Here is a 15758-nt window from a genome sequence, read left to right as displayed (position 1 = left end):
TTTGACATGGAAATCTATTCTATCTTCTCTTCCCAGACTAGACTATTTTTTCCCTCTGTTTGTAAATTCTGACATGGCACGTCATCTTCCTTGCAAATCTGTTGCAAAGTTATTACATCTCAGTATTAGGTTCCAAGTTCTAAAAACGTCCAGACAAATCTCAATGATTAAATGCCATGGGTTAAGCTCGTTATTTACTTCTCTCAAGCTGATACGGAGGATACATTTGAATTAGAAAATTATCAGTCTAAGCCACTGCACCACCAAGTCACCTCTAAAATATGTATAAGGCTCTAACTCTGAAAAAAAGAAGTTAAGTTCTATCTAAAGACAATGATCTTGTTAAATAACCAGCCCTAGCTCATCTTATTTCATTTGGGTTGAAATTTTGCCCTGAGACAGCTGGGGGTAAGACATCTCTCATAAAGGTCACATGTGAGAGAACCTTTGAATTTTTTTTCTTTAGGATGCCTATAAGCTCTAATTAAATATGCATTTATTGATGTGAGTTTTGGTCTGGGAACTTTTCACTAGCATAGAAGTGACTGTTGGGGTCTGGCATAGCTCACCCAGGGTATCATATTAAATGTTCACATTTATCTGTTCTGCATCGCTAAAGACAAAACCCAAGAAGCGGTCGTTCCTATTTAAAACTTACAATTGTTTTATACATCTGGGGGAGAAAGCTGCCCTGTGTCCTCAAGATAAAATCCTGTGGCTGCCAGAGGCCAGAGGGGCCGACACCTCGAATTTTAACCCAAGAAAGGATGTCAAGCGAACATCAAACCCAGAGTTCCCCTTGGAGCTGCATTTTCTTTCCACACATTTGTGCATTCTACCTACTCTTGATGTCAGCAGGAAGAAATCTCACCTACGGAAAGGAAGCCAGCATCCTAACGGCGCTGACAAATTGTAGGGAAATGAAAAGGCTTGATGACTGCTGGATTGTGATGAGCCTTCTTTTCTCCCCTCAGCATCCTAATCGCCCACATGTGCAGTCTGTAAGGGAAGGGGGAAAAAAAAAAAAAGAAGAAATGTGATCCCTCTCACATCCCCCCTGCCACACCCACGAGAACCTGTTGCCAGTGAGTCATTCATCTCTGAAATTGCCGTGGGACGGTTCTGTCCTGCCCCCGTCAATCCTCAGGCGTGTGGTAAACTGCTATCCATTATTCCTCTATATTTAGAACTTCCCCAGAGAAATGCATTATCTCAGTCACTAAGCCGAAAGCTGCTTAAAGTTAGTTTTTCACAGGTGTTTATTCAGTGCGCTTTATGCACCCTTCATGTGCCTTGCTTAAAAAAATAATTCAGGTTGACGCTCGACTACTGAATAGTTTGCAGAAATGCAAACTATTGAAATATCACCTCAGGGAAAATTGACTATGATTTGCATTTTGCTAATGCAGGAGTAGGTCAAAGTGTTATTTCTCTCTCTTCTCAATGATGTTTCATTGGAGATACATTCTACTCCCTTCCAGCAGTGAAAAGCCACTCGATGACCCGGACAAGATCTGGTGATAGGAAACATACTTTCAGTAATACTGAATTCATTTTTCTGCCAGAACAAATTAGTCAGTAGCTATCAAGTATGTCACAGAGGTTTTCGAGAGGCACTTAGGAGGATGCAAAAAAAAAAAAAAAAAAGAAAACCCATCTTTTTTTGTAGATTATTAGAAATGTCACAGCGCTAATGTAAAACGCTATGGTAATCTTGCTGTTTTACTCTTCCCTTCTATAATACTGTTTCTTGCTCACAATTCTGGTCCTCCAAGAAAAGATGCCTTTTGAAAACGGTTCCAAAAGAAACCAAAAGGAAATTTTATAATTTAACTCACAAAAAGGCAAGATGGAGGGGAAATCAAATTATGGAGGCAGAGATACAATTGAACATTTATCTGAGCTCCTGTCTCCATGGAAAACTGAATAAGAAAAGGGGAGTGGGCTGAATTTATAGGAAGTTTTCCTTAGGCTAGTGTATGTTAAAAATAGGAGTTCCGGAATGAATGAATGGCTAAATGGGTGGGTGGATGGGTGGATGGATAGATGGATAGAAGGATAGAGGGTAAATGAACAAATGATTGAATGGCTATGACCAAGGACTGTCTTCCTTCAATATTCTTTGGCACTTGAAAGAAAAGCAGTTCACAGCTCGCACATAACCTCTTGGCACCTCAGTTTCTACCTACACATAAGAGAGCAAACAATCGCTGCCTTTCTGGGCAGTCGAGAAGATTAAATATGATGATGTGAATAAAGAGTCTATCAAAGTTTGTAAGTGAGGAAAAAAAGCACACTCTTCAGCATCTGCTACGTGACCCACTTTCTCGTGTGCAGAGTTGATTGTGTGCTTTAGGGACAATGTATGCATTTCCTCCAACTCTCTGTTATACTTGAGTTATTAGGCATGAGCATAGAGTCAACAGTGTAATATCAAAGTGTTCCCTGGGATTTTGCTCATCCGTTTTGGCTTTCACTCAACTCCAAGGAGTTTATTAAAAGCAGTATTTGTGATATCATCCTATTTTAAATATTTACAGATGCTCAATTCTTAGAAGATACTTTCAACATTCCAACAGATTTTAATTCTAACTATAAACATTCCTTTGGGGGCTTTTATTTTGTTCTAATAGTAAAAACTACCAGAGGAACATGACTTTGAATCTGATTTCCATATGAGGTATTCTCCAGTAATCAACTATGCGGTTATTATTTCACTAGAAAGTACACTTTCCCTGAGGGAATGTGCTAGAAGAGAAAATTAAAACCTAGCTGCCCATATGAAATTCCATTAAATCATTAGAATCATTAGGTGGCTCTTCAGTATTTGTGAGTTTTGTTCCCGTGCTGGGCTGCAGGGTGTGAGGAGCCCTCCCAGAGCCAGTGAGGGGTGCTTCCTGTAGACTCCTACAAGCAGATTTTTAAAATCCAGAAATTGCAGGATGTAGATCTCAGCTGGATCTTGGGCACCATTCTCTTCAGCTCCCTCAATCTGCAGAAGAGGAAACTGAGCACAGAAGAGGTGAAATGGCTTTTCCAACATCCACAGCTGGGTAGAGGAAGAGTCAAGGTTAAGAGCCGGATCTCTACAGCATCCTGACATTACAGAGCCAATTTGGTCCTGGTGGTGGGGAGAATTATTCTAGACTGATGTGCTTTGACTTGTGCAATTAGAAAACTACCTGGTTGAGAGGTGCTTTGGATGGAATAATAACCTGTACTTTTTTTAAAAAGTAGAACATTTAAAGTGTGTTTTAGTTGATAACAGATCATGTACTATCATTGATCTTGGTTCCATGGTGTTGTGATACATGCATTTAGTCTGTATGTTATATAAACAAACTGCCAATGATTGCTACCTCTTAAGATTATCACTTTAGAAAGCAAGGTAACTCAAAATTATTAATTCAGCTTTTTTGAAAATGTAATTTGGCCACAATACATCTCTCCTTTAAAGAGACAGTAAGTGAGACCTGTGAGTGGCTTGATGAAACTATTTAGAATTTAAAAATCTTGAAGCTGGAAGGGACCACACAGGTTAGCTAATCCAGCGCTTTCTTTTACAAAAAGAAAAAGAAAAGGCAAGTGAGGCCCATTGAATTTACCCTTAGGCACACAAATCAGTCAGTGGCACAGCTGGGATGTGTAGGACTCTACAAAAGACTGTCCTCCTTTCTTATGTAAGTGAAAAGTCTCACTTAGAGAACATCCAGATAGAATCATGGTGACCTCCTCAAAGTTTTGTTAATTTTTATAGATATTCTATTGTATCCAAATCATGAGTATAGCGCATTGACTCGGCTTACTGGTCAAACCTTGATCGTTCCCATGCCTCATGCAGACTACAGCTCTCACAAATCAACCTCAACCAGAAAAGACCTATTAATGTGACAATAAGCAAAAATAAAATTAAGGGGATTCAGTTTTCATTAAATCAAGGATGACATTTTGGTGGCAGATGTCAAATGGCAAAGAAATATGTTATCTACAGCAGTGGGAAAAGGGGACACGAACATGCAGAGCTTCTCACCTTGGTTTGAAAGGGAAGCAATAGCTTGCTTCCCAGGCACATGGAGATCTAGCTCTCAAGGAAGGGTTGGGGGTGGGGGACTCCATCTTTCTAGAGGGCTGGAGGCAGGGAAGGTGCCAATAATGAAGTCCCTCTGAGTTGAGAAATGTGGTGTCTCATCTTAGGCATGTTCTTCCCCACAGTTGTTCTCATGGCTCTCCTTCACCTCTTTCAAGGTTTTGCTCAATTTTCATCTTGTCAGAGAGCCGTCCTGACCACCCTACTTAACCTACCCCACAGTGCTCACCAATACCCTGCTCTATTTATTTTCCACAGCACTTATCACCTGCTAACTTACTGTGTGATGCACTCATTATTATGCTGATCAGAAGGCATTTTTGTTGTTTTTGTTCATTAATGTATTGCAAGTGCCCAGGACAGTGTCTGACGTATAATAGGTTCTCAATTAATATTGGTAGGAGTTAATAAATTGTCCACAAGTGACATTCTTTGTGTTGTTGAAAGTGCAGTGCACACCTTTTTCTTCTTCTCAGTGGTGGTCACTGTCTTCTGCCTGGACATGTCCTGTCCATAAGCACACAGTCAGGTAGACAGCCAGGCTTCCTCATTACCTTACCTTACAGAAAGATAAACATTTCCTTTTGGCTCTCTGATAACAAAAACTCACTTTCTTAATATTTGTGTGATTTCTCAGCCCTCATAAGTAGTTTTGCATGTTTAAATCCTACTCAGTTTGCCACCTTCTAGATTCGGTTATCCTAAAATATGTATTAAGCTCACATAATGTGAGAAATTGGTGCCAGACAATAGTAAGGGCAGGCAAGCGTTGCATTCTGGAGCCCGCGTCAAGGTCATAGAGCTTCTTCCCAGCCTGTCCGATCTGGTGCTTGGTGGCCTTGACATGCACAATGGACACAAATGGGCTGTTGTCTTCTATCTTCTTCACGCGGACTCAGCAGTCAGGGGGAACTTGATGATGGCGTAGTGGTCACGTTTCTTTCTCCTGGGGGCGCTCTTCAAGGAATTGTAGGTGGCCCTGGAGCTGCAGTGTCTTCGGCCACTGGAAGGCGGCAGATAGGCGAATCTTCTGTTTTTGTCTCTCTGGACACCTTTCAGCACTGAGTTCTTTGCCTTCAAAGCCTTTGCCTCGGTGTAGGTATTGGGAGGGGCAGGAGCTTCCTTCTTTGCTTTAGGCATAATCTTCAAGAAAAACTCCAAATCATTGATATCAGATCTGTAGTCTTTCCAACTTCTGATCAATGTGAAATTGATTTAAAAAAACTATATACTATTTTTTTTCTATAAAAGCCTATAACTTTGGGATAATAATATGTAGAAAAGACTTTATTTCCTTGAGCCTCTTCTCTATCATTGAGTTTTTATTACTTTTGTTAACTTTATTTTCTCACTTTTTTAAAAAATAGAAAGTTATGTTCTATAAACTTATTTCCTATACAATGACACCTATAAACTACGTCACTTCTTACCAGATATTATCTTAAGCTCTTTCCTTCTTCCTATTGGTGACTTAAAAAATAGGGTTAGATCTCAAGATTAGGGGAAAATATGCAATGTTTTTAACATTAGCCCTAACTAGGTAGGCACTCATGGCTGAGCAATCGACAGTTTGTGCAGAGAAAATTAGAAAAAAAGAGCATGTTTGTAATTTTTCCATTGCTCTTTGAACATTGCAATGGATGAATTTTCTTGTTTAGAAAATGCCAAGGACTCCTTCAGATAAGGCTTCACCCCCCACCTTTGTTTGTAGCATCTTTCTTATTCCAGACCCTACTCACCACCGTTCCAACAGGGACCCCTCTACTTTTCCTGAATCTCTTGACTCTTATAGCTAAAAGTTGATCACTCTTATTGATCTCAAATAGCCAGCATTTGAGTCCAAACTTTAGGGATTTTTATTGGTTTTCAGAAATTGATTATGATGTATTGCATTGTAGTTTTATTTCATTAAAAAAACTTTTTGTGGTTTATTGAACTTCTTGCTATACATTATAGTTTTCACATTTGGACAAATTTCAGACACTTTTTATTAAAATACTTTCATGTCTTCTCTCTTTCCTTTCCTCATAGGACTCCAATTATACATATATTAGGCCACTGGGTATTGACAGTACAGATCACTAATATCCTGTTTATTTTTTCCAGTCTTTATTTCTTTGTGTTTCATTTTTGCTGTTTCTCTTGCTATGTTTTCAAGCTTTTCTTGTGTTGTGTCTAATTTGTGAATTTCATACAGAGGATTTTTCATATCAGTTTTTATAATTTTTATCTCTAGAAGTTTGACTTGGGGACTTTTTAATATTTTTAATTTCTCTCTTTATCTTGCTCATGCTTTCCTTTACCTTCTTAAACCTGTGGAGTATAGTTCTAATAACTCTTTTAATGTACTTTCCTACTAATTCCATCATTTGTGTCATTTTTGTCCTCTTTCTATTGATTGGATTTTTGTCACAATATAAGTAGCATTTCCCTGCTTTTTTGCATGCACAGATAAACAGAACTATTTATAATATATATGTACAAGTTAAAAATTATAATAAAATAAGCACATATTTAAAATTCTAAATACCTTATTATTTCTAAAAGCTTACTCCAAAAAAGAATTTTCCTGCTTACTTAATAAAGCTAAACATCTTTTGATATTTTGTTGGCCATTTTTTATTTCATAAAAATGCCCATTTATGGCTTTTATTCACTTTAATTGGTTTCTTTGTCTTTCTTTTATTAATTTTTAGGAATTGTTGAAACCTTTTGGATTCTCATCTTTCGTCAGTTTGATTTCAAGATGTTATAGGACTAAAGTTGGTCCCTTTGCTTGCACTCAGCAAAGTCCGATAAGGCATGAACAGGAGCTTGCAGCAAAGAAAATGAGGGTTTAGGTATAGAAAATGTCCAGAATCACAGGTGAGCTAATGCTCAGAGACCTGACTCCCTAATGGCTTCCAGGGAATGGTTATTCAGGGGGACAATCACTAATCCTGGTGACTAAGGGAGGTAAGGGTATGGTCAGGGTCATGGTCTCTTCTGATTGGCTGGCACGAAGGTAGAGGGTAGTTAATCATTCATCTGGTCCTCATGGCAACCACAGCCTTGCTTCATCAGTTTTGCCGCTTTTCTGGGCCTGGAGCTGAAATACAGCTGAGGCCTCGATGTGATCTCTAGTTTGACCAAAACTCTGTCTCTGGGGTCAATAGACAGGAGGCCTTGTTCCTAAGATTAGTAGATGCTAATCAGAGCCTCACTGTTCTGAGGGCTTAATGCTTAAGGGGTGGACATGCAAGGGAGAAGGAGGCCAGTGAGTCAGGGTGTTGGATGAGGCCAGTCAGAATCGAAAGGAGAAAGGCCACATTTAAAAAAATGCCGTTTCTTCCTGCTCAGTCACACTGGAGAGGGCAATCTACTGAATCCACCCATTCAAATGCTATTCTAATCCGAAAACACCTTCACAGATGTACCCAAAAACAATGTTTCCTCTGGGCAGCCTTTGGCCCACTCAAATGGACATATAAATTAACCATCACACCTTCCTTCCTGCCAATGTTCCTTTTATCTGTATCCCTGGAGGCTTGCCCCTCCTTTCATTAAGTTTGGATACTGTAAATTGTAGCCCCCCCCCCTCCCCACATTGTTTATAGTCTCTCCAGTCGTTCATCTGATGGCTCGTTTAAGTGGCTTGTCCCTATCCCCACTTTATACTGGCTTTTGCATATATAGTGACTGATTTTAAGAAAGGCAAACTATTACATATATCCTCTAGTATCTTTGTTCCCAGCTCCATGGAATGCTTCTGAGTGACTTTCTGTAATATCTAACCTCAGGCCAAAATGACTTACACAGCTCTGTGACTCAGCTGATCCATTGTTCTAATGCATAGGAACCCACATTTCTCTTATTGCAAGCGATAGTTTACAAAGGGTGTCAGTCAAGATGAAAGGTGCTGAACACAGTGAACTGCTGGTTTGGTTCCCAGTTCCAACTCCTGACTGCCTCGCCCCACTGCTTACATACAAACTGCTCCTTCTCATGAAATACCCGGGGGCTGACACCACCTTGCAAGTTTCCTGCTCCATTCTTTCTGCCACACTCCAGGAAACCAATAAGCCTTTAGGAGCTCCCAGGGGATTTCACAGGTCTGTGAGAACTACCTGCTAATTGGGCTTGGTTATTCTGTAGGGATATTATACAGCAGACCCTCCATATCACCCTGCCCAGGCTCTGTAGCTTCAGCTTCACTGGAGAGGACACTCCAGCGTCATCGCAAGATGTCGATTCAACACGGGAGGAGACAGATACCGTGTCACTCCCGAGTTGGACTGCACAGCCATTCTCGGCGGTGCAGATAGACTCTTAAGAAGCTACACCATCGTCTCTCGAGACGGACGGCTGCCGACAGATTATCCAACATAATATATACTTAATGGAATAAGGGACAGCATTGGCCAGTTCAGAGCCCTCGGGGATGAGCTTGCCAGAAGAAAGCACAACACCCTGAATAAGCAAATTAGGTGGGGATCCCAGAGGGGGATGAATTTACCCAGAATGCTCCTCAGTACCACCCTGAGGTTTTCATTGAGGGTCTTCTATGTACAAAGTGTAACGTCAGAGACTCTTAATATTTCTTTCACCTACGGGCAGGGAAGACAAGTTCTATAACCTTAATAGATATTATTTAATCAAATTCCACAGACTAAATATCTGCCCAGAGACAAACAAATCAGAGCAGAGAACTTGTTGATGTTGAATCCACGCGTGTGACGCAATTCAGAAAACTCCCGGTGTGTCTTCAAATAATGCACTTTTATTTTTCCACATATTTATGCCAACAAGGACTAGACCTTAATCTCAAGCCAATATCAAGTTCAAATGCTAATATTACCATTTTAAAGATGCCATTCCTTGATTTGAAAAATAAAAATGTGGTTCCTTCTGCAATGGCCATTGTCCCAGGGTGTGTAGTGTAACAAATAGAAAGGAAAACACTAAGGTTCTGTAAACAGACAGCGCAGAATAACTAACTCATGTAAATCCTTTTCCAGTCACAGTTATAAAGTTTTTTTTAAAGGTACAGATGTATGATCAGAACCAGTCTTCTGAATGAAGGGAGTGATACTCCTCTGAAATATGATTTAAGGGGTATCAATAGAAGGATGCCCAGTCAAAAATGTTTTCTCCATATCCTGTCACAGGGCCTGATAGTTAGTATACACTCTTCGGAGCTAGAATATCTCCCAAGTTTCCATCTCTCACAGTTTCAATGAGAAAGGTAACTCATGAGCACATTAATCAACATTATCGCCTTGTGTAGGATTTTCCAAGGCTTCATGTCTCCTTTCAGAGTCCTAGGAGTTTCAGTTGAAGATAGGAGTGGGGAGAACATGTCTAAAACATGAGGTTTTCTTTGGGAAGATCTGAAAGATGACCATAACTAGGACTATGAGTCCTATTATGTTTCAGGCATTGTGCCTGAGGCCATCATGACCAATTCCTAGAATATTCCTGGCAACCCAAGGACACTGGTATTTTAACAGCCAAGTCTCTGGTAGTGGCAAGGAATAAAACCAAACTTATACAAAAGTGTTTCGTTTTTTAAGTTAGATAACTAAGAAGTTTAGAGGTAACGCGTCGCAGATGTAGCAGGATCTGGGCTTGACCTATGCATTCATAATCACTTAACTTTTTTTCTTCTGAGTTATCCTTATTCTCAAGCAGATTCTCTCCTCTACATAGGATCTTCAGGTTTATATGGCCCCTATTTTGGTTTGCCATCTCAAGAGGGGAAAGACACGTCCTCTGCCAACATCTTTATCAATACCAAATGGAACTTACAAGAGACCTGGAGTGGTTCTGCTCAGCCCTGTGTTCACCTCTGCAGTAGTGCTTCCTACACCACCACAAAAACTCATGAAAGCACTGGAGTACTTGTGTAGAGTTGCTACAGACTGAAGCATGCCATGAACAATCAGAGACATGAAAACAGAAGGAGGTTAGTTTCCTAGTGATGCTGTAACAAAATGCCATATATCTAATGGGTTTAAGCAACATGGATAGATGATGTCATAGTTCTGTGGATCATAAGTCTGATATGGTCTCGTAGCTCAAATTAAAGTGTCTATATGGATGCATTTTTTCCCTCAAGGCTCCAGGGAAGAGTATGTTTTCCTTCCTCATGCAGATGTGTTGGTAGGATCTAGTTCCATGTTGTTGTAGGACTGAGTTCTTCATTTCCTTGCTGGCTATTCGTCATGGTCCCTCTCAGCTTCTAGAGTCTGCCTGCGAGGCTCTGTCATGGCCTCTTTCATTTTCAAAGTTAGCATCAGTCAGTCAAGTCCCTATCTTGTTTTGAATCTCTCCTGCCTCTTCTTCCGTTGGATTTGTCTGACCATAGCTGGAAAAAGTCTTTCAATTTTAAGTACTTATTTGATCACATTGGACCCACTTGGGTAATCTAGAACAATCTTCCCATTTTAAGATCTATAACCTCCTTCACATTCACAAAGTCCCTTTGGCCATGTAAAGTAACATATTCACAGGTTCTAAGGATTAGGATTGTATAATTAACCCTGAGGTTTTTACTCAACTCTGTGCTTTTGCTCCCATTTGTCAAGTTCTTGTTACAGTTAAATAACCTGTTCCCAGAATGAGGGATACTGACATGACAATGAATTAATGAATCACAGACTTCCAGCTGATGCACATCATGAGAGAACCTCAAAACAAGAAGAATGAACCCCAGGGGGAACTGCCTGACTCTGCTTCAGCCCCCTCCCCTCACACCCATTTCACAGCCTCAAGAGAAACTGCACATCCGCACACCGCCCCGTTTGGAAATCTCCTCCTCTGGAATTCCCACCAGCTCCCCATAAGAATTTCTGTTTTGACCAGAGATGTTGAGAGGAGTTTTGAGGCAGGAGGCTGCCATTTCCTCAGGTTGCCTGCAACTAAAAATAAGCTACTTTACTTTTCACTAGCACCTGTCTTATAAGTTTGGCTTTTGTGGCGGCAGGTAGTCCACCCTGGGAGGACATTTCTTCTGGTTTCAGGATGAAGATATCTTCAGGGGGTCACTTTTTAGCCTGCCAGAGAGGGATGGGAAAATGTCAAAAGTAAGCTACTGAATCCATCATTTTTAAGGAATGAAGTAGTTGTAACTGAAGCATTCAAGCAAACCCTCATATACAGCTTCTCTAAATGGAAACTAAAGGCTGAGTTGAGAGGAAGCCCCTTAATTCCCATATTTTTTACTGTAAAGAATTATCAGTTCTATCTGAGAAACCCTTCAACTGAGTACTCAGTGTGGGCTGTGCAGAGGGAAACACTCATGGAATCATCAGCAGGAAGGAGATAAGCACCTATGTAGTAGTCAGAGCAGCCAAATCAGATGTAGGGCCAGCTAGATCCTGCTAATATACTTGGATAATGTTGCCACCTACTTGAAACCCAAGAATTTCTGCAACGATCCAGTCCTTTAATGAAACATCTTACTGTAGGCCATTCAAACTCAGCATCATGTTCTCTCCAGGATCCAGTCCCACTGAGGTGTTTGTACCATAGGTGAGGTAGGTATATTGGCTGATATCTGTTAGTTGACTTGCTGTAACTAGATGATTGACTTTGGGCCCAGGAATCCTCTGACTTCTAACCTTAGGCTCACCCTTGTTTATAAGATTTGTATCTAAAGTTTACCTTAGTATACTGCAACAACAATCTATTTATCAATCTATCAGTCTATCTACCTATCTATCTATCAACTATTCTATCTACCATGATGTAACCATCTATTCATTATTTGTCAAAATAATTTTTTTCCCAAAAATAACCAAGCTTTCAGATTCAGGAAAACTCAAAATCAATTTTATTTCTCTTGCATTTAGAAAATTAATTTTAAATTATTCATGTTAACATCCTTCAGATAAATTGAACTGTTAGACTATTTAAGAAAAGCTTAGTAAAGTCAGTCTTTTACATTAATGGATTTCATTTTTAAGTATTAACTATTTTCACATTAACCACTGCTTTTTGACTTATGAAGCCATCTAATCAACAACTTCAAGAATCATTAATCTTAATAAGAAAAAGTGAATTATTAAAATGTTAACATTATAAATTTTTTTTTAACTTTTGTTTATGGCTATTTGACTAACTAGATATCCAGAGGAGCTCTTATAAATTATCTAAAAAGTGCTGGGTAAGATAATTTTTATTTTTTTAAAATTACCTTTATAAATGCATGCTTAAGCTTACAGAAAAATAAGGAAGGTTCTCTCAGGCCAGCAGAACAAGACAGCAAGAACCCAGAGAGGCAGTGAACCCTGCAGCTGATATTAATTGCCCTGAAGTCATCTGCCAGATGCTCATGGCTTTGAGCTTTGGCCAGCACTTCAGTGACCATGTAATTTGTTCTCCAAGTCACAGTGCTTGTGAAGGGAAAGGGGATTCTGTTAACACACTGAAAATTCCACTCCTCCTTGGGATGCCAACATAATGTCACTCCCATCCTAACAACAAGAAAATGCTGAACAGTGTACAAAATGAGGGGCCCACCAGAGAGCTGAGGTCACACAGCCAGGAAACTAAATTTCAAAAAGTAAAAAGTATCTCCCTCCTGCCAGTGAGAGTCAAGACCCATGCATTTTTAAAAATTTTTCATCTTTGACAGTGCATCGAAAGAAGAGGCAGCTCATAGAGTAGGGAAGAAGAGATTAAAAAAAAATTCCTAAAGGCTGATTATGTTCTAGTATATCAGTTTAGAATAACTGGTGGCTTCAGACACAAGGGGAGTTTGTACTCACTCTCAAGCTCCTTCCTCTCCATGGTCTCCAAGATCAAAAGTTTGGAGGGAGCTCCTCTTGGTGGCTCAGGATTCAGGAGTCACGGCCACTGTGCCTTGATGCCCCTCTCATGGGAAGCAGAAGTCTTAAGCTAGTGGCAAGAAGCAGCAAAGCTTCTGGCTTCCCACACTGCTGAGGAAGTAGAAGCAAAGCCATCTCCCTGTGTAGGAAGGACAGCACACTATTCTTCCCACGCTCAGTGTTCAGGCAAAGATGTACTGTTTCTGGGGAGAAGACAGAAACAAAAGCTCCCAGCCCTGCCTAGAGATGCTGAAACTCCTTGGGCCCAAATGCTGCACCAAGGGAAAGCAAAGGGTCTCTAGTACTGGGTGGCAGGGAGGGGGAGAAAGGAACCTATCCGGACAAAGGAACCTTTCCCTGTAGTCCAGCTCATCCCTTCAGGGCACAGAGCAGGATGGAACAGGGTGGATGGTGGGTTTGGAAGGAGCAGAAAGAAAATACCCAGCATAATGATTAAAAATTGTGAGAGACCATCAAGATTATGACAGAGGAAAAGGAGGCTATGAAAAACAACCTGATTGACTTGAAAACTAATGAAATGAAATCATAAAAATGAAAAATCAAAGTTATATATTCAATTCAATTGATAAGCGGCAGATGGGATACACTGTGATTTTGCTGACAGATAACCAGCAGGAGAGAAAATTAATGTACAATACACTGTGCCTGGGACCCTCTAAAGCTGTGCCGTCACTGGCCCTGCCATTGACATTGTCATCTTATAGCAGGCGAGCCTAAGAAGGTAAGCAGAAAGGCACCTACAGATTTATTTGCAAGGATTTTTATTTTAGCATAATTCACAAAAAGCAAAAACAGTGGAACAATTTAAATTTCAATTAATAGAGGAGCCATAAATTAGGTTATTGCCATTTTAAAATCACATTAACAATATGTGATAGCATGGGAAAATACTAATACCACTTCATTCCAAAAGAAAGTAGCTTTCTTACTGTCTCCAATTATATAGGTAAAATATAATCATTAAAAAAAATTACACAACATAGAAAAATTAAAGTAGTCAGAATAATTTCAACACACAAAGATAAGCACTTTTGGCAGAGGCCCTAACAAAGTCTTTCCCTATGTAAGTTCAGATTCCTACATATTGTAAACAGCAGAAAGCAGACTGCCGAACTGCTCATCCCCACGGGGAGCAAAACAAGACAACAAATTAGTAAGGTACTTATTCATGCTTCTGGGAATATAGATGATTTTTTTTAACTTATCCCTTTTTTCCCCCTCTAACATGTCTACAGATAGCATGATTACTTTATAGGAAAAACATCTTAAATAACATAAATGTTGTGCATAATTTGATATTAAGCTAACTTATGGCTTTCTTTGCTTTGAATACAGAATATAAAAAATAGACATATTCCTTCTGCAAAATGAGAAATAACACTCATCCATCATTTTGCCACGTTCTCTTAATGAAGACATGCAAATGCACATGCAAACAAGCTGAACTTCTGTTATGAGACTAAGGCAGGACGCCTTGCGAAGGAGAAGGCCATGATGGAGTTTGAAAAATGGGAGCAGAGAAAGCTTAGCAATGGTGGCAGATTTTTATTCTGAATACCTCCAAAGTATTGTTTTAACCTGATAGTACGATAAGATCACAAGCAGCATGAAGAAGCAAAAGCCAGTCGTTGGGACATGACACCCGGAGTACGACAGAAGGGGGACATGAACATGCAGATCCAGATGATAATACAGTGTAAGTTGTAATATTGTTTGGACCTCTCCCTAAGTCTGCCAGATCATCGCATTCACATACTTATCACTTTCAGTCATTATCACCTACGCCCAGGCCTAGGGTATTCTTATCCAGTATCACACAGTTCAACATTCAAGGATTCTGGCCACACGAGTCTGTATATTCACACGTCTAGAAATACAAATGGAGTAAAGTCCGTGTTCCTCAAGATCATTAACACTCCATGGAAAAGGCCTGGATGTCACAGCAAGGTTCTTCATAGAACTGTCCCCAAGAGAATGGGTGCTAGACTTATATAAAATTAAATTCCTTGGCCAGGGCAGAAGAGATATAAGACAGCACCCTGCTGTGTTAATTCTGTTCCTGCTCTGTTGTGTGGGAAATCAGGACAGCCTGCTCCCTTACATGGCTTGGGAGGCCAGAACAAAGGTCAACACTCCGTTGGAGTCAACAAACATTTTTGCAATTTTATTACAGGAAAGGTTTGGGAGTTAGGGAAGGGAGGTGTGAAAAATGGCAAAACACCATCGCTGCCCTGCAGAATCTTCCCCTGGTTTGAGAGAGCTAGTTACAAGGATGACAGCAAACGTGGCAGAGATTTCTGAAGGGCTGGGCCGGTGCTATAAACACAGGCAGAGGAGGTGAGAGGACAGTCCCCTAGAGAGAGGCTGTGATCACTATTCGAGTGACCATAGACCTCACCACTCAAAGCAGGGCCCAGGGGCTAGCATCACTGGGAGCTCGTGAGAGAGGCAGACACTCAGCCGCCACTCCCAGAACTCCTGAATCAGAGTCTCTGAGGGTGGGACCCAGTTTTAACAGCTCTCCAGGTAATGTATTAGTTATAGGTTCTAAAGCTGGAGATGCAGCATTGCTCTGAAGTACAGACACTTTTGTAAGAAAACCCAATCCTTCCTGTTGTTCATTTGATAACACACAGTTTTAAAATCAATGATTACTGTGTGCGCGCTCATCCTAGAAAAATTAGAAAATCTGGAGGAACACAAAAGGTGAAAACTTATCCTTATGAATAGTCACAGTTCTTCAGTGAAACAGAACCAATAAGACATATACACACACATATACATACATACTCATATTTATGCCAATACATATTAGCTCATGCCTACTCCTTTACATGTGG

The sequence above is a fragment of the Furipterus horrens genome, unplaced genomic scaffold (assembly GCF_987537825.1).
Source record: "Furipterus horrens unplaced genomic scaffold, mFurHor1.1.pri manual_scaffold_9, whole genome shotgun sequence".
Classification (NCBI taxonomy): Eukaryota; Metazoa; Chordata; class Mammalia; order Chiroptera; family Furipteridae; genus Furipterus; species Furipterus horrens.
Note: the sequence above shows the minus strand (reverse complement) of the source record.